This window comes from Gymnoscopelus braueri (genome assembly GCF_963280865.1).
Source record: "Gymnoscopelus braueri genome assembly, chromosome: 13".
In the NCBI taxonomy this organism is placed as follows: Eukaryota; Metazoa; Chordata; class Actinopteri; order Myctophiformes; family Myctophidae; genus Gymnoscopelus; species Gymnoscopelus braueri.
The window spans coordinates 31850793-31871605 of NC_137615.1; the positions used below are offsets into that span (position 1 = coordinate 31850793).

Here is a 20813-nt window from a genome sequence, read left to right on the forward strand (position 1 = left end):
ATGAAGGCTTAAAAGACTTATATTGATCCTGATGAAAATTCAGTCATAGCAGCACCGCAGTATGGACAAAACAAATATACAGGCAAGAGTAGAGAACAAGTACAGAGTACTAGTAAAACATGGTAAAACAATATAATAAGTATCCTATAAAGATGACTTGACATCAGACCTGACCCTCTGCACATGGGCTGGACAGTTGTGTATAACAGGCCATCAGTAGGTAGAAATACAGTGTGTCTATACCGGCAATACAAATGGCATGTTAAATCTATCTATGGGCTGTGCTGGCTGTCTGCACTTGGACTGACGGGACATACAATTGATCACCAGTAGAATCGGCATATCGTTTTGTTTATACCAGGTTATCAACAGTAAAATGTATCAATATTGTACATGTAGGCACGTAAATATAGTATGCAGTTAGACCTAAGTTTAGTCTTTCACCAGCAATGTGCATGTAGTAGGAATATATGTACGGAAAGTCAACAGTTATGTGCAATAACAATAGTACAACAGTACAGTTGATTCACATTGAATGGAGTGAGCGTTATTCACTATTGGTTATGGTCCGACACAAGGATCTAAATTTCTCATTGTATGAGTAGGGAGACCACCTCCAACCACTTCAAATGTATTAGACTAGTTATATTGTATTTACCATACAGATCTATTAAAGTAACATTTTAACGGAATTAAAATAAATTGCAGCTTTAATCCTAATTGGGCTTTCTGATGTAACTGAATAATTCACAGATTTGTGTAACCCCCGATCAATCAAATTGAAATAGCTAACTTTCATAATGTGTGTCCTCAAGTAAAGTTGAGAGAAGATTAAGGCTTGAAGCACAATTAAACATTGGTAGAGGTTTGGGTTGTAGTGTACACACACTTGTTAATAGGCCATGTCTCTTGAAAACTCCAATTTGTTTGAGGTCGCAAACATCAGAGAAGCCTCAACAAACATCTGAACCAAACTGAAAAAAAGTGGAGTCAAATCAATGTTTTCCTTTTTATATCAAGTTTTTTATACTTTATTTCCATTTAGATGTATTCATCTCAAAGTTGACAATTTACATTAAAACCCACCGGCTCTGCGGAATTGTCTACAAGTCGATGCTATTATTTCTGCCACACAAGGGGTGAAGGAGGTATAGAAGACACCACTTATGACGTATAACAGGGGAGGACTGAGGAGAGAGAGAGAGAGAGAGAGGGGAAGACAATTTGTGGTTTCTGCCGCCGGATCCCGAACTCTGCCCGAATTGGCATAATCTTCATTATGCCGCCATCATCATCATCATCGTCGTTCAGTCCAGAGATGTTGTGCAGAAGGGAATGCTGGGAACTTTGAGGACTCAGTGCAGTGGACCTGGGGGGATAAACATAATAAGGACTTTACAGGGTGGACTGTATGGGAATTGGGAAGAGAAAGTGTGAAGTAATGCAATGAAAGAAAGAAAGATGGAAAGTAAGAACATTACTATGTACTATGCCAACTACTAGGGTTTAGGCTGTATGTTTCCTTAGCAGACCGACATCATGGAACACTGTTAAAAACTAGCGTAGCAAAATTCTTACTAGGCAAGCAAGTCCACACAGAGAAGCTTGTTGTGCAAGTGTGGTAAACTTGCATTCTTCACACCCCACAAATTCTTACGGGCGCTGCTCCAAGCATCCATTAAAAGAAAGGAGAATCAAAGTCTATCATGCACTGTGCCGATCCAAGGCCCTGGAGTCATTGTTGCCAATATATCCAAATTGTGTCTGACTGTCTGATAAACAAGGCAGACCAGATGAAAAGTTTAATTTAAAAACATTTTATGCATTTAGCTGATCTTATTCGCTAATCTTATCGAGAGCGACTGCACAAAAGGGCATGGCCAGAGTAAGTGCCATGAATGTCTATTAAACATCAGTGAAGGGGATGACCCTTGTTAATCCCATGGGAGAAATTCAGTTTCACCCAGCTGATGGCTGCTCAGACGGTCATGATGAGGGCTCAGGGGTAACCTTCTGATTACCAGATGGCCTCTCTACCCAATCAGCTACAGCCAAGTTAAAATGACATTTTTGAAAATTGTGAAATGTTTGGAAAAATGGTCATGGACATGGCCAAAATAGGGACGCCATGTTGAAAAGTGGTTAACATCTTTGTATATTTTTTGATTGATGTTTGTCTTTTATGGTTTCAGCATGGGTGAAAGCCCAAGCAAAACGTCCTACTAGTGGGACACGTTCACCTTGACGGTAGAGAGTTGTGACATCCTTACATTAGTGGTTGGAGCTAGGCTCTTCACGACGTGGCTTCAGCAGCACCCTTCACACAGGCAGCGAAGGCCTCCAGCAGGTCCTTACAGCCCTCTGCTCCTTTCTCTGATACACTGCAGGAGGGACAACATAATGGGTTAGACACGGCCTGAATGTGGCAGACAAACTAATGGAACCAAATGGTGTTAACAGAGTGTACAAAATGGACCCGGTCCGGGTCCATTTTAGTTATCTCTCAGTTAATCTCTCAGTTACTGGTCCATCTAATTTAGGGCCATATACACCAAGCACTATAAATAATAAATAGTTACAAAATGTATTCTAACTAAAGTGAATGGCAGAGTCCATACCACAACTATACCAAATAGGTGAACAATATAGTTGTCATTATAGTGATAGTGCTTGGTGTGAACAGCCCCAGAGACTGGGTTGTCAATGGAAATGAAGAGTTCTTTCAGGGGCCACATTGAACATGTCCTGTATGCCTGTATGTATGCCCACTCAACTTAATCTAAATAATTTCATTGTGACGTGAGATTCAGCACATTTAGAGTATAATTGCAGGAAAGTATAATTATTATAATACCCTATTTATATAGCACCTTTCATACAAAAATGCTGCTGACTGTGCTCAAAGTGCACCAACTAAAAAGGACAATTGGCCAATTAAAACTGTAGAGATCAATAGAGATGTGCAGTAGTAGGACTGGCTTAAAACAAAAATAGATACAAATAAAATAAAAATAGAACAGAACAGAATGTAGTGCTAATTAAAATCAAGGTTAAATACATAATACTACATAATAAGGGAGTCTGCTCCCTTTTAAAGTCTTACATTTTGTTTCTGTATCAGCAAAAAGTTTTTTTAGACCCATTTGCTTTCTGCAACTTATTTCACTTTAAAGTAAAAATCACACCCAGTGTTTTACTAATTTTAAGTATTTTTACTCATTTTAAGTATTTTTACTCAAAAGTGTGTGTGTGTGTGTGTGTGTGTGTGTGTGTATAATTAGTGTAACTGGTTGCATCTTTGTGTTGCAATCAGCCGCAGCTGTTGAGGCTGTGCTCAAACATACGGACGGACACACGGACAAAGTCACTCCTTGGAGTGGCTAGCACCACTCAAAAATTCCCACATTAACCAGGGCTCCTTTTCAGTGATTTGTCACAAACTGGCCTCTGCACAGAATGAGGGATGGGATAGTGAAAATGAAAGAGAAAGAACGGAGAGAGATTGGCAAAAAAAAGAGGGATGTGTGAGAGATTATTTCAGGCATCCAGCACCAAACACAGCAGCAGACGCTGCCATGGTGCATTAGGGTGATGGGGCAGAAGGGAGGGAGGGAGAGAGAGAGAGAGAGAGACAGAGATGGGAGGAGAAGAGAGTGACAGGGAGAGGAAGGGAAATCCATAAAAAGACCAGAAAGCCAGAGATACAGAGAAAAAGAGATACAGAAAGCAGTAGGACTGAGCCCATCTGTCTGGTAGCAGACGTGCGAGAGAGTGCCAATGTGTGGACGATGCAAAGAGATGAGAGGAAACGTACAGTAGCTAGAAGGGGGAGACCGCAGGGGAGGGGACTGCAGTTGACGGACAACTGCAGAGCCACCCCTTCTTTCTCACTCTATTCCACCACATCCCTCATTCCCATCTTAGACCAGGAGAACTCCTGATGTCTCTGCTGGAACCAGTCTCTCCCGACTCTATTAAACTATATATGCAACTACTGCTGTACCACCTAAATAAAAACAAACATGTCAGTTTGGGCGGAACTCCAACATGGGCAGTGTATTGGTGACTTGCTCATCTCATGGAGCTTCAGTATACAGGGAATGGAACCACTGACACAGTCAATGTTAAGGCCCTAGTCTAATCATCACAGAAAATGGAAATTAAGCTCTGCACGACGCAGGATGACTGGCCTGCCTTTGCCTCAAGGCTGCAGCTACATTTGGCATCTATTATGTAATACACAGCTGTTTCAGCCATGCAGATTAAGGGGCTGTGTTCACAGAAAGCATTTTTCACAGCGAAGCTCTTTGGATATGAATATCAAAAATATGAATGCTTAGAGCGCTTCTAAAGCAGACAGAATTATTTTGTTGCTAGGATTGATCGTCACGTCGTCAACTGCGTTAATAGTACAAGTAGCCTAAACAAAAAATAGTTAACGGATCACAAAATGAATGCCAGAAACCGAATCCTTGCAATTGCTATAGTGGTGAATCTTGATTAAGATAGGAGAAGCGGTAGGAGTGTGTGGGTTCACAGTTGGAATCAGCATCTCCTCTTCTTTTTAGTTCAGCCTCTTCCTCGATTTTCATTGGTTGGACGAAAGAAAAGCGTCATTGATGAGTGGTGCCAGCCTCCAAATGTTGAACCATTTTCTATTTCAAATGCTCAGAGCACTCTGTCAAAAAATGCTAGCCGCTGAGAGTGTAGTGGTGGGAAGAGTAGCGCTTCTACAGTACCATGTCTTTACCATAGAAGTCAGAAAATGCTTTCTGTGGACACAGCCCTTAACAGGCTTCACTCTGCCCATTCTACTGATGGAGGGAGAGCGTTAGCACGATGGAGCATCATTCATGTCGCATCAGTGCGACATGAATGTCAATGTTAGCATGGGTCACAGGGAGTGTGTGGGGCAGAGGAATTGTGTATTGATGTGTGCGAAACTGCGAATAATAGATTTTTTGTTAGTCAATGAGTGCATGCATTATCAGTGAAGAGTGTGTATATGTATATCCAAGCACAATGCAAACGTCATGACAGCAGTGCAGAACACACATTCAATACTTATTCTGGTGCTGCAGAGTCAGATAATCCTACCACCAGCCTACTCCTCATTCCCCCATTCTTCTCAATTGAACAACCCACAGATTGAGTAGATTAAACAAGAAAGTACCATCTGAAACAGTTAAAATATATACCAACGTACTGACTTGTGAGTCTAGGTGGAATATATAATTACAATCTCATCTCTCCTTCTGTCCTGAGTTTATTATAATCTCAGGACGGAAGGAGAGATGAGGGGATTGTTTCCTCTGCCCTACATGACCAGTGTGCCATCAACTGAACCAATTAGTCTGATTAACCAAGTCGAGAACAAAGCCAACCCTGTCCTCAATCACATACACGGAACACACACAATGCAAAGCAGTGAATGGGGACAAGTTTACATTTCGGTGTACTTGAATGGGTGCAGTGCAAAGTTATGTGAAATTATCATGAAGGGAAAATGTGCTTATAAATAATCAAATCATTCCATCGTGGGGACATGTGAAAACACTTCAGTGTGTTAATTGTGTTGAGAACTCACTCTGAAAGGTGCAGGAAAATCAGCACCAACCTAAAATTGTCAAATTGTCATGCTCTCCTAAAGAACGATTTAGGTTACAAATCTATTAAGTTGAGGCCGATTCTAAAAACGCCTTCTAAATCCTGACTTAAGTATTCTGAAAAACGTTGGATTTTTATTCCCCCAAAAAACATGTTGCTATACTGTATATAGCAGCAGCTTATGTTACAAAAAGGGGTTCCCGGATTTAAAGGTATAACAACGAATAGGGGTTCCTATGTTCATACAATTGGTCCTCACTAATGCTCATGATAAAACGGTATACATTTTATTCTACTCGGTATGTGTCTCATAGGAGAGCCGTGGACACTTCAGAAACCCCCCTACCAGTGACATCATCGTTAGGCAGGTTTTTTTTATTAAGGCGTGAACAATGGCTTCCAATATAGCATACTGTATTAACTTTGCATTGCATCAATAGAAAGCCTGCAGTTTCTATTAGCTTGAATTCTCCATCGATGATGTCACTCGGAGACACGGTGAGTAGACAAAAATGGTACCATTTTATCACGAGTATTAGTGAGGACCAATTATCTATCGTGTTCAGCTTCACCGTTTTATTTTCCATACTTACATTTTTTTTTTTTTTTTTAAAGGTGCACAGAAGAAAGTGCTAGAACAAAACAATCTAGGGAAGAGTAAAGAGATGAGAGAGAAAGAATGCCATTTCTGCTCCAGGCAGGTTAGGACGAGCAGAGGTAGATATGTAGTAGAGGGAAAGAGGTGGAGTGACTCCGGGGGAATATGAGGAGATGAGATACTTCTTTAGAGTAGGGACGCACGATTTATCGCTCATATCAGACGATATTTGCTTAAAAGTGCAAAATCGGTAAAGGTATCGGCAACATAATCCTCATATTTTATTTTAGAATATTTATGTGTCAATATGAAGCTGATAAAGCCTTTTGTGATGATTGAAGATTCAGTGTTTTCTGCAAAAGGGTCTACCTGTAAAGCAAAACAAATAAAAGCTAAAAAGTGTTAACGAAAAGAAAGTCTTAGTCCACTTCCTCCCGGGTGCTTCTGTGTTTATTCCTACTAACACCACAACATTACATGTTTAAGGCAGTAGTGCTGACAGACAGCAGAATGTGTCTTAGAGATGTATGTTAAGGTAAACCCTACAGGACACTTGTATTACAATAATGTTATCGATCGATTTGACCATGCAATTAATCCGTTATCTGCCAAAATGTCAATATCGTGCATCCCTATTTTGGGAGAGCAGATTTACAGTGTTTGATTTACATTTAGTTAAAGAGTGCATTGGGAGGGGGATTAGAGCAAACAGTAGGACAAACAGTCACGTGTACAGAGGAGGAAGAGCGAGGGGCCGAAGGTTACTGATGCAGGACAGATCCAATGACATCACCACCACCACCGCAATGGTCACGCACCCTCCTGAGCCAGCGTAAGGGGAGGGGGGGTTGAGGTCACGTTACACCGTGCAGCGCCGTACTGCCAAGGCAACTAGTAGCAAGGCCCTACAATGTGCATTACATTCACCCATTCACTCACAAGGTCGGCGTAAACCACGCAAGGCTCCAACGTGCTCATCGGGAGCAGTCATGGGCTCAGTGTCTTGCTCAAGTACACTTTGACACGCAGCCAGGAGGAGCCCGGGAATCGAGCCTGGAACCTTCCAATTCCAAGACGCCCGCTCAACCTCCTGTGCCGCTTTCCATTGACAGTAGGCAACGGGCCTCTCCAGCCACCACACAATGCTGTATGCTAGGCTAGCATTAACAACCCTTCAACCCTTTTCATATCAAGGTCCATTATTTATTCGGCATTTGAGCCACAGACCACCAATTGATGAGATTTTATTTTATTATCGTTGGATATGATTTTGTCCACAATTCCATGCTGTATTGATGTGGTACCATAGAGGAGAGATAACAGGCTATCGTTGATCAAAATCACAATTCTTTAATTAAGTAATGCAGATGTTTAACAATAATTTAAACTAAATTATTGGACCCCTTACAGGCCCATTTGGTTTAATTTTACACTCTCAAGAGTTAAAGAGCTACCCAATAAGGGTCCATTTGGTCTCCATCATTTAGCTGGGGACCACCTGGAACTGCCTCAAGGACCACTGGTTGAGAACCATTGACATAATGTGTTGATCTGGCCACCAATGTGGTTGGCAGGGGAGATGACTTCACTCTGTCTCAGGACACAATCAGGAAATGGAGGTTTAATTATTCAGAGTGAGTAGGGGCCTGTGCTCTGCAACTTGCATACATAATAGATGACTCAGGCAGGTGCTGCAGCACAGGCAAAATACACTGGTCAAGAACACAGCTCAACCACATTCACACTGTTCTACTCTTCTACCCCCAAAAAGTAGAAATAAAAAGCAAAAATAGCCAATCTACGGCGCGTCGCGGCGCATTGTACACATAAAGTCAGCGATTAATTTGCACTTCATTGTGAGACCGTGTCACATCATATTGCGAGCAACATGGTCATACAACGAAGTATGAATAATTTGTTTAAGAGCATAGACTGAGGGGTGATAACCAGTCCATAACCAGGCTTTCTGCAGTACAGTACCTGTGGAAAGCCTGGTTTCCATTCCATTTTAACCAGTACAAAGCCCTCCTACTCAAGTATACCTAAAGAGAACAAGAATATTTACAACTATGCTGGGATTAAATTAATATTAATATCACTATCACTGTTCACTGACCCCAGACGATAATAGTTAGTAAGGGTCCCGAGGTCACCCTGAGACACAGAAGAGGCCTGCTAGTGCATAATAGTAAGCATCATATTGTAGCAATGAGAATCGAAGCTTTCACACCATTAACTTTGATTGGCTTGGAACTAAGGATGAACGGTGGTAAGCAAAAGTTAAAACATGTACATACTGCTCACCCAGGAGGTGTAGGACATAAAATACAAACGCATGTCCACAAGTCTGTCACTGAAATGCCTTTCTGATGTTTTATAGCCTAAGAACATTTCAATCATTGGGGATCTTTATAGTCAGAAATACATTTAGTTCTCAGGAGTTGTTGACATAGCTTTAGTCTGATGAATGTTAGTACTGTAGGAGGAAGTTCTATACTAGAAAGCCCAGCTGAGTGAAGGGGCGGCTCACGTTGCCAACTATTGCATAGTCACCAGATTCTAAATGAACACCAGAAGGATTCCATGAAGGCCACAGCAAGCACATGCATGTCAGCGGCACACATACCCCCCCTTGTGAGGCTTCAGTGTCCCTGTGTGTGTGTGTGTGTACCTTACTCTTATGAAAGACATGTCTCAAAGTACACAGGATCACGACCCTATAACAAGTTAAGGATGGATTAGAGTTCTGCAACAAAGCCAATGTTTAACTTCTGCCATTAGCTCACCTAGTCACAGCGATGAGTGGATGTGTAATCAACAAGTCTAATCTATACTATAGGCAGCTCAGTCTCGTGTTTTCCACCTAGATTGTATTTGTGTTGAACGGAATTGCCCTGTTAAACTACTAAACTGCGCTTCTTAGAGTCCGTAGCAATCTCAGATGTCGTTCTGCCAAAATCGGACACAGGCCACAGCTGATGGGGTAGGTCATAAACTGCGCTCGCCTTACAAGATAAAGCCCTCCATAGACTGACATTATACATGATCGCAAATGCCAATGACTCCTACTTCAAATAGACCATATTCACACGGCGGCCATTTTGCTATTAAGTTAATGAAATGCCACCCCGTTTTTTCAATGCAAAATGCCAACATGGCCGCCGTGTGAATATGGTCCAACTACTTGGCTTGAAAGTGAAAGTCAAATAAAGGAAATGAGGCAACTTGAGCAAAGTCAGAATACGGAATAGGAATGGTAACAGTACAATTAACTAGAAATGGGTGACTTTCATTCATTACTGTATGGAAAAGCAGTGTTAAATCTTTGCAGCCAATCATAGGGTGCACCTGATTGAGCATAAGTGAATTGCATACTAAGGTCATCATTCTGGTGACAGTATCAACTGCAAAATGCTGAACACCTCAAACCTGAACTGAACAGTGCATGCCTGTCTGCCGTTTCATAACTCGACTTCAAGGTGAAAGGTTTGTGTATACTGTACACATGCAAGGTATAATTAAAAAAGGTGCTCAACCAAAAATAAAGCATGCATTGTTTTATTCTCCCACATGTATTAATACCACTTTCAACCTGGCATCACAATTTTGGGCATGACATAGGTGAAACTCTTCAAACATTACATTTTCCGATAAAAGAAATGTAAAACCTTCCAAAATAGCAGCTCTACAAGGCAAGCTCACAATATGTCGAGACAGGTTGCGAGCTTGTTGATCTATTTATTATATTTGAAATAAGACAAAGTATAAAATAGGATTTAAGTGGTTAAGCTGACTTCAAGGTGACCTTGGGCAAGGTCAGACCTTCACTTGACAACTTTTGTACAAATGCTATGACAACCTTGAACCTTTACAAGTATAAAAGTAAAAAAAGAAAATCAATTGATCCGACTGTGGAAAATATGTTGGCCGAAAGATGCAGCATCACCACAACCTCTATGAGGGTTTAAATTCAACATGGCCGCCTCCATACAGCTCCTTGACTGTGTAGGTCCTCGACTGGGCGTGAATGTGAAGCTGTCGCTGATCTGGCTGACTACAGTATGTGAAGAGAAACAGGTGTCAAGTTTAGCAGGAACATGATCTATGGAACGACAGGAACATGTCATGGGATCCACATATATAGACTCACACACACACACACACACACACTATGTGTTGACTTTTAAGCGCCATGTTTCTATAAATACACAGCAGGTCTGGTGTTCATTACACAGCGTCAGCCATGTTAATTTTACGCTTGCTTGGGGTTTCAGAAGCCTCACATGAATGGAGCATGGATAGGCTGGATCATTATTAACAGAAAGACCCTAAATGACATGGTCTGGTCTATCTGTATGCTGCCGTGTTTATACTGTGTTGAACTGCTGTCCTCTGGGACAATACAATCTAAATCGAATCTAATGCCCAATTTATACTTGGTTGCACGCAGGTTTCGACAAATGCAGTTAACACACCACTATCTTTGATGAACGACACGGTCATGTGAGGGGAAGTGCAAGTTAAGTCTAAGGGCCCATGAAGCTTGACAAGTACAGCATCGCACTGATACTGCAATTACTTGTGAAGCTCAGAGGGCAAGCATGGCACTGCCATAGTCAACACGATTCAACCCAGGGTAAAAGGCATGTACACATAACATACAGTAGGTCTACATATAGCCCAACTGTTAGGGCTTGGCAATATGACAAATCACACACACAATATTTGACCCAATACTTCAATAGATATTGAGAAATTCATTAATTTAACACATTTTTAATTTAAAGAAAAGATACCTGAAATAGCCGATCTACAGGCTCACAATGTATCAGGATGCAACTTGTGAGCTTGTAGATCTTCTATTTGACAATAACGTTTTTAACAACAGACAGCATAGTTTACTGAGATGATATAGGTAGCAACACAGTAGGACTCCTCAACTGGAGGAGTCCTACTGGAGTCCAACTGGAGGAGTCCCATTAATGAAAGCGATCAGTCCTCATGAAGGACTTGTGAATTGAGACATCTCTTGATTACATCCATCCAACTGCCATTGAGTGCAGTTACTGTAGTTGCCAACTGGCAAGCTAGTATAGTACTGTAGTCTAGAGTGCAGAGCCAGCAGGTTGCCTGGCTTGGAGCTTACGGTTTTTAAATAACCCTGTCTTGCATGGCCAAATATTGAAAAAAAAAAAAGTATTTTGCTTACAGGGAAGGCTAGCCAATGAGCTATTCTGGGTTCAATTTAAATGGCAAACCATTTTCACACCTGATTGATTTTCACTACAAGGGCTAAACCGTGTTAAAGGAGACATTATACACACCTTTGTCTCCGATTAAGCCCAACTAAGCAAACGTGTGGTACAATTGATTTTGCACACTATATTGTTAGATGACGTTTGTCTAGTGACAGTAATTTCAAACATTATTATTTTAAAAAGTCATTACCACCCAGAGTCAAAGGGCAGGTAACACTACCACGCTAAGGTAATGCTGTAGCCTGATACAGTAACCTATAGTGTTACCTTGGTCACACAGGTGTCATGGTATGGCATTCGACTGCTTATAATATTACACGGTCAAGGTTTTTGATTACCCTAGCTGCATTTAACAGCTCACATAATCACCTAAAGGAATGATGCACCACTTTGACAGCTACATACGTTTCATCATATCCCTAAGATCATGTTCCTAACATGTGGCCTTGACCATACATCAAAGGCCTCTATACTGTACTGCCACACAGAGCAAAGTTCCTAGCACAAGACTTTAACAAGCAGCAATAAAATATGTCTAGCGGTGAGCAACCACCACAACTACCTGCCCTTTGATAGAAGTGTGTAACACATAAGTACTGTAATCTTTTATCTTCTTATTTCAATTATTCAATCTAGTATCAATGATACAATGAGCAGTGAAAAGGGAATTATCCAAACCCAAAAGGTCTAATAGTTTGAGTTAAGAGTGCATTCAGAATGAAATGCAATGCACACACGCCAAACTAAACATAACCAAGTCGAAAAGTAACAACCAGGAGTCAGGAGATAACCTCTGTAGTTGCAAAACCTTTACAACTTCTTGAGTAATGATCGTATCCTTGCCTAGTAGCAACAACTCTACGCTCCCACCCTGCCCTACTGGTTGGCTTATCTTCCATCCCCACACCCTTACTGGTGCATTATCAGTGTCCAGCCATCTGGCTGGGAGAAAGCAGGGTCTTTTTGAGCTGGGTTGTCTTTAAAATGAGCTTAATGAGCTTAGTTTTTTTGTAATGTCTGCCTGAACGGCACAAAAATGTACATTAGTCAATTCTAAACCAACCAATACAAAATAACATTGATAATATGTAGCTTCCTCCTAGATAGTCATGCAACAGTAACATTGATTACATGTTTTACTTTTAAGTCATTTCTTGTTGCACCCTTTACTGCTAAACACCAAGTAAAAATCCATAATTGTTGCTAGCCTTCCTGGGCATTGGGTAAAATGTTTGCTGGAAAGGATAGTACAAAGTAGTAGATTTTAATTAGATCATTTAAACCTTGGCAACAAACCAGAAATAACCAGCATCTGTCAGAATGGAGTAATGGACTACTACTGATAGACATGAATGAACCACAAAGTGGATCTACAGTGAGAATGTAGAGCTGATCATCATTGAACTCCTGTTTTGACATTGCAATGCCATTGAGCGACACAGAGAGAGCAGAGTCATCCATGTTGTTCTGAGCCTGCTGTATTACGTAGAGAAAAAACCCACTCAACAAGAATCGCACTCAGCTAATCCACGGGGGGAGGGGCTTGTGTTTACATGCGTCAAGGATAGGGAAGGTGCACTCTCTACCCAGACACAAGGTTGGAACAAGGGATTGGTGAGTTAGCATCGCTTACACAGCAATAGGAAAGGACATAGGAGACAGGGGACTATGGGGGATAAGGTGGGGGGGCACAGACTGGAGTCATAACAAGCAAGTGCAGGGGATTCTGGGGAGGGATGGTGACGTACAGTAGCCAAATTCCCAGTGGCCAACCAGGCGCATGGATGTGCAGTTGTGCACAGTAAACCCCTCTCCCACATACACGCATGCACCATCATGTCCCCGTATCCCTCCTCAATGGAGTGTCCCTAATTTTCATTAACCTTGACCTGTGCATCCTGCAAGGATGTCCAAGTCAGTTATGTTTCAGCACGCCAAGACTTCAAATTAAATTAATCCTCGCACCAATTCATCGTTCAACGTGAACCACAATGTCCCAAGGGGTGACTCCATTTTAACATGGCGCAGTTTCCCTTTCTCAATTCAGCCCATGTCTCTCGGCACGGTCACGACTACAAAATGCGATTTAGCTAAAATACTGTATTCGCGAAAATAAATGTCATTTTTGTGACGCACCTATCACAGTAGCTGCTCTAATGCTTCACAGTTCAAATATATAAATCAAACATGTAAAACAAATTCTCAAATCTATATTTGCACATCATCCCAACAGTTCAGAACACTGTCAAAACACAACTCCTTTCTGAGCTACAGGAGAACATGCAAAGTGTCACTGTAATAAGAGCAAGTCCACGACGCCTGCAGAGCTTGGTGCCACGATGGAGGACCCATCATAATAACTATGGCGGCATAGTGAACAGCGAATGCCAGTGTTGTAGTGGAGGATTTATGGAGCTTATGTGCACAACTTAATAACCGTTACCTCTTTTCCAGGGGCATAAAAGACATGAACAATTACCTTTGTTAAGCAATTAAACCCTACAAACTTAAGGAGTCCCCCAGGGCACTACACTAGGTCCTCCCCCCACCCATTCAATTGCATATTTTTGGCAAATGTTCAACCCAGAATAAGGACGCTAGGGATCAAGTGGTTAACAACAATTATCCCCTCCATAGATAACTTTTCCCACTGGCGAACACCAAAACGATACACTTTCCCCTCACTCACCCACTACTTCCACTGGTGAATGATCACACTTCCACCTACCATTTGTCCAGGTCGGCCTTGATGCTGGCGCAGGCAGCAGGGACGGGGGCCTCAGGTGCGGCGGTCTCAGAGTCTGACATGTCTGCCTGTTGTGTGGCTGGGCTGATGTGTGTTGAGTGCTGGGGGTGGGGGTGGTCCTGTCCTCCTTACGCCTATGGATCCGTACACCAAGAGAGACAGAGAGAGAGAGAGAGAGAGAGAGACAGAATGGGAGACCAGAGGGAAGAGTTCAGTGTTAGGGGAGGGCACGCATGAGAGGGGCGGGGACAAGAGAGAATGTGAGAGGGCACAGCACATGTGTACATAAGGAGGGGGGAGGGGCACTGACCCAGACAAAGTTCAGAGGGGAAGATGATTGATCTGGAGGGACATTTGAGAGGGGGACAGGGCAGGTTAGTAGGTGGGGGGCCAGTAGAACTATGCCAATGGAGTACAGTGGTCAGTCATCCTGCTTGATGCCTGCAGTCTTGAAATGACCACCAAGATGGACAATCATAGATGTGTCGTTGCAGCATACTTGCAATATAAATAGTTATTATAGCCTTAATAGCCTACTAGCAAGAATATGCTGAAAACACTTCACAGAAGAGAAGTGTTTGAGAAGAATGACCAATGGCATCCATCTGCATCTCCTAAGAGGTGCATGTTTCACAGTGCATAGCCTACTTTGAGTGGAGGGGCCTCTGACATGATTCATGGAATCCTGCCATCTGCTGGTATCTTTTAGGAAAGACTCATCATCATTACTGTAACATAACATGCGTAAAAAGCTTAGTTGGCGTAAAAGAGTGATGAATCTGGTTTGGCTGCAAAAGTCAAAATATTTAGGCCTCAACAGAGAGAAAAGACTCTGCATGATTGTTTACTGTTTATTGGTCACTGCATGATCTTGCAGAGTAAAGGTCAACAAGGTTTTTACTTATGCCCTTGCCGTAAGTCAAAGTTTTTCAAGGACATTGTGGGTTGGGGTGCTTTAGGCCATGAACCCAAAGCACCCCACTTGCTTCTTTAATAAGCCCAACCACAACTAAATTAACATGATACAGAATGGCAACATTCATTATCTTAATTGTAAACCAAGTCATTACAGCCTTTGACCACGATGAAAGTCTCTCAACAAGCCAAATATTTTTGACAGCTACTTTATTTTATTCAAGACTATCAAGCACCATGACGTTACACAACATTCAGTGAACAGTTTGCAGCCTGATTTGATTTGAATTTAGATACATGCTTATGTGTGACACGTCCTGTACAGTAAATGCCTAGCCTATTGGTAAACAATTGCTCAATGATTCTCCATGCCTTTTTCCAGGCACTTGGCCAATGCTGCAATGTAGTAGCAGCATGTGAATCACCGGAATTTTTTACACTTTTATGTCCAAAATCCGATAATTAAAGTGAACTGAAAATATGAAACAGAAGTGCATTCAAAACAAAAAGGGGTGTCCTGGGGAGTTTCCAGTCATTGCTTCATTTCAATACGCATAATAAAATGGGTTGGTCAAATCCCGCAATCTGATTGGTCGATAGGTGTGGCGACCATATACCATAGCCAACGTGATCTAGTATGAGAGTGACGACACTAGCATAGACTCCCATTGTAAGAATTGCGGAAATGCTCTGTCCATCTCAATGAGGAAGTTCCCTTTGGAACTACAGCCCATAGCAGCCCGTTTTGCGGCGAGATCAAAGCGTGACGGAACTCTCTCTCTCTCTATAGGTCTGACCATAGCTATTAAATCTAATGTTTTTGTGCAGCTATGCAGTATATCACTCCACGGCTGAAAGCAGCAACAGAATTTAAGGAGGACTTCAATCTCCGTGGAGACTCAGCTGTGGAGGAGTGGATAGTGCAATGTTTCTGGGGGAAAGTCCACCTTAAAAGGAAGACAGGCAGATAAATTGATTAACTGGAGGGTGCGTCGTCTAATGACATTTTGAAACGGCAAATATCATTTTATTAAAAGCATAACTCACTCCGGGCCATGGTATTTATTGTCGTAATATCACAGCTTGAGCAAAGGGATTGTCGGATATCTTCGCCTGTCATCTTTGAGTTATCACTTAAAGCCTAGATCAATTTGTGCGCTACTTTACAAATGTTTTGCCTTAATATCTAAGCCTTTTAATCCAGCCATACAAAAACAGCACAGCTTAAAAAGCCTACTCCACTGGCCTGCTATTCATCTCTTATTTTCATGTGCCAAGCTGATAGATCATCATACACTGACTTTTATGAGCCTAGGAATTCTGGGAAATGCAGTCTTCAGCAGCAAAGCTCACTGTGCGTGTTGGCTGCACGTGCCCATACATTCATTCCAATATTGGCCATACAAGGTCACCCCAACCAGATTTGAAGGGTGTAGTGCATTTTGGGTATGTAATGAAAGTAATAAAGTACTTTTCTTTTTATAATCTACTTGACCTTTAATTGATTGATTGAATACTTTATTAGACAGAAATGCAAACAGCATAAGTACAGTCATACACTTGGGTATAAAAGGATAATAAAAAAAAGTCCTGAGGACTCTTTTCCATTGAGGTCCTGTGTTCTGAATGGTTTGATCATGACCACTGTGCCCAGTGCCCCCCGCCCACAATAACCCACTCCTCTTCTCTTTCCCACCTCCCTTACCTTTTCCTCGAGAGGCACGTTCTTAAAATAGTGATAGTTCATATGCATTTAAAATATAAACCCCCAGAGACTCTAAATTACATTAGCATCAAATGTCAACCAATTAACTCCAAGAGTGGAAAGAATACAGGACACCTCATCTGGCAGATAATCCTACTGTCTCATGCATTAAGTAAAAGTGTCTCAACGTCAGAGCACACAGAAAACTCCAGTTCAGGCCTAACATATGATATGAGCAGTCTTTTAAACACCTATAAAAGTAAACTGGGACATTCCAAAACATTTTAAAAAAATGCATTCTCTGGTTTCAGATATACAAACTTTTGCAAAACAATAATTCTTCGCATCAAATAACTGATGAAATCATTATAATGGACCAAAGTCGCTCCACCTCCCCTACACGTTCACACTTGTGTTCACGAAAAAGAGAACATTATGTACCTTACAAGCACAGCACCACAAGTGTGTGACATGTTGATAACAGACCATATTATAGCCTATATGAGATTGAATGCATAGAAAAGCTGCATTATTTAGAACCTACCGGCAGATGGGACGTCTGGTCCTGAGGTTAGGAAGATATAAAGTGCTTGTGACGAGAGGGAAAGCGAGGAAAATTGTAATTATAATGACCCGCAGCCGTGTGGAAGTGAGCCTATGGAGCAGGGGGCGTGTTTCTCTGCTTCATGCGTGTTCGCTGCGTGTCCTGTGCTGTGTATGCAGTGGTGGAAAGTAACTAAGTACATTTACTCAAGTACTGCACTTAAGTACAATTTTGAGGTTTTTTTTCTTTACTGGAGTATTTCCAATTTTCTGTATTTTTTCTTCTACTCCACTACATCTCAGAGGCAAATATTGTACTTTTTACCCCACTACAAATATTTGAAAACTTTGGTTACTTTGTAGATTTGTATTATTATTACAAAACATGCATTAACCACTTTATCCCTATGTATACTTCGGCTATTTGAAAATAGCAGATACAAGCTCACAACACGTGCGACACGTTGTGAGCTTAGCTATTTTCAAAATATTTGATTTTGAACACTGAAATAGGACATTCTGCATAATGAGTACTTTTACTTTTGGTACTTTGAGTACATTTTGATGTCAATACCTTTACTCAAGTAAATTTTGTTTTGCTTGTAACAGAGTAGTATATAGCCTATTGAGCAGTATTGATACTTTTACTTAAGTAAAAAATTTGAGTACTTTTTCCACCACTGCTCACTCACTGCGTGTGCTTTCTTTGTATGTGCGCGAGCGCGTGTAGTAGTAGTGTGTGTGTGCGCGCGCGCACGCGCAGTAAGTGTACATTGCCTGAGGAGAGAGATATGAGGGGGGATGGGAGGTTGTTGTTTGCACATTCTATTCATAATACTCAACCTAGTGAACCTACCAAGTTTGCTTCACTCACAAAGAATGGATGTTAGAATAGATGGGAAGGCAGGAAGGAGAAAAGAAAAGAATGAACAAACAAAAACAAGAAGAACAATAAACATCTGGGACACCAAAAAGCAGGGCAACACATTCTCTCTTTTATTTATTTCTTATTGCACATCTCTGTCTGTGTTCTCAACACATTGATGTCAGAGCTCTGTTGAGGTAGTAGGATTGCTGTATTTTCAAGAACAGAACAATAACAATAACAAGAGGGAGAGAGAGAGATAGAGAGAGAGAGAGAGAGAGAGAGAGAGAGAGAGAGAGAGAGAGAGAGAGAGAGAGAGAGAGACCCTTGTTGAGATTCCAGGCACACTGGCATGTCCTTCCTACATGTGTGGCAATCTATGGTCTGCACGTGTCTATGCGTATGCCTCTGCATCAATGCATGTTAGCCTGTGCCTCTCTCTCTCTCTCTCTCTCTCTCTCTCTCTCTCTCTCTCTCTCTCTCTCTCTCTCTCTCTTTCTCTCTCTCTCTGTGTGTGCGTGTGTGTGTGTGTGTGTGTGTGTGTGTGTGTGTGTGTGTGTGTGTGTGTGTGTGTGCACACTATTGAACAGAATACGTATTACGCATACACCCAAGGGGAGTGTAGTCTGGTCTCTCTCTATGGTATCATATTGTGCAAGAAGCCGGTTAAACAGCAAACAAAAGACAGATGAGAGAGAAAGAAAGAAAGAATGAATGAATGGTGTAAACTGAAGGAAAAGAGGTGAAGGGAGGAAAATAACATTTATTTGTTTTATGGGTGGGACTTCGACCTTGCAGTAGCGTACACAAACACACACACACACACACACAAACACACGCACGCACGCACGCACGCACTCACTCACTCACTCACTCACTCACTCACCCACTCACTCACTCACTCACTCACTCACTCACTCACTCTCTCTCTCCCCCACATTTCTGCTTTTTCTTGTTTAAGTCAGCACAGCAAATTGTTGCTCTGGCAACAAAGTTGAAATTTGCCGAAGGGAATGGAACATTTAGAGACAGCACATTGTCTTTGTGTGTGTGTGTGTGTGTGTGTGTGTGTGTGTGTGTGTGTGTGTGTGTGTGTGTGTGTGAGAGAGAGAGAGAGAGAGAGAGAGAGAGAGAGAGAGAGATAGAGAGAGAGTGTGAATGAATGTCTCTTTGCATGAATGACTGTGAGGGTGTGTTGAACATAAGGAAGGAGAGTATGTTGTTCAAACATGTACGTGCGTTGACCGCCATCTAGGTGAAAAGTTAACATGGAGGTATGCTGCTCAAAGTCATATGTGTTGTAGGTCACACACACAGAGGCATGCCTGTGTGCGCCTGCGCGCACCTTGATTTACATGTCTGTTTGCACATGCACATCGTGTGTGTGTGTGTGTGTGTGTGTGTGTGTTTGACAGTGAAATGGAGCCAGCTCCCCTCCCACAAGGGAAGAAGTGGAGGGCAGCCAAAAGCAAAGGCTCATGGGTAATCTATAGGGTGACTGCAGAGCCTCAGCAATGGACAAAATTTAAAGGTGACTTGTTTTCTATCCAATTTGTTTGTCCAGGAATAACTAAATAAAAAAATCCAGAAATCTGCCTTTTTGAGGTGGATGGTGGACTGAAATTATGATCAAACACAATGACAAGTTGACAACACAACACAGCTTCCAGTGCATGCATCAAAACTAAATGTTATTGTAAGACTCCTAATCTGACACTACACCCACCCATGTTCAAAATATTTCAAAGATACCGTTTGTTTTGACTATAACTACGCTCCTCAGTGTGCATATCTCCGCCAGGCTGGGTTGCCTAGCCAGGGATGTGTAAAGGTATCCCCACATCAACCCAACGTCGGCGGCGGAAAGTGTTGGAAAGCGTCTGTTGCCCAAAATCTGCTGTTGAATGGGCGGTGGGTACACTGTCGGGTTGGGCCAAAAGTTGTAGGGAAGCATCAAATGAAGACGGGCTGGCGGAGAGGAGGTAGAGCTCTCTGGTTGGCTGCTTGGAGGGGTAGTGGGGACCCTTTCTAAAATGCAATACAGAGGTAGTGCTAAGTGCTCACGGCAAATGTATTTTGTCTGAATACAGTGCATATCCATGGTATGAATATTGCTACAGCTGCATGTGTGCTAAAATGCATACACAAAGCATGGAACGGTGCGAGCTTACTTAGCTTACTTAGCTGTCATATTTTCTCTGAAACAAAACCAGGGTCATCAACATGTCCGTAGACGGACAAACGTGTCCGTGGCACACTTTTTATTTGGAAATTATATTGTCATCATATTTACATTATATATTCATTATAACATATAACACAAAACATGTGTTTTAATAACTTTGGTGACTCGTAAATGAACATGCTCATATGTAACATATAATATGTTGCAGGAAATTTGCAGTATTGCACATGGCACCTGAACTGTACACACAATTGCATCAGGTGAAGACAACAAGACAGCTAGAAGAAATGATTGCTAATAGCTGCCTCATTTCTGTGAAAATTGCTTTCAATCCTTTGTTGGAGAAAAAACTTTATTTTTCATCTTTTTTTCAGATTCATGGAGTGTATGT

At 41.8% G+C, this 20813-nt stretch overlaps 1 long non-coding RNA gene across 2 annotated transcripts; it reads right to left on the minus strand.

The window, feature by feature from the left end:
• Nucleotides 1–1008: 1008 nt before the first annotated feature.
• On the minus strand, nucleotides 1009–17507 carry LOC308099031. 2 transcript variants are annotated; one of them, XR_013934347.1, is made up of 4 exons: nucleotides 17374–17507; nucleotides 14192–14343; nucleotides 2271–2381; nucleotides 1009–1369 (listed from the first exon to the last, which is right to left on the minus strand). It is a non-coding gene; the product is annotated as an uncharacterized lncRNA (long non-coding RNA). The 2 variants fall into 2 exon arrangements; XR_013934348.1 differs by lacking the exon at nucleotides 17374–17507 and having other exon boundaries at nucleotides 14192–14388.
• Nucleotides 17508–20813: the final 3306 nt, after the last annotated feature.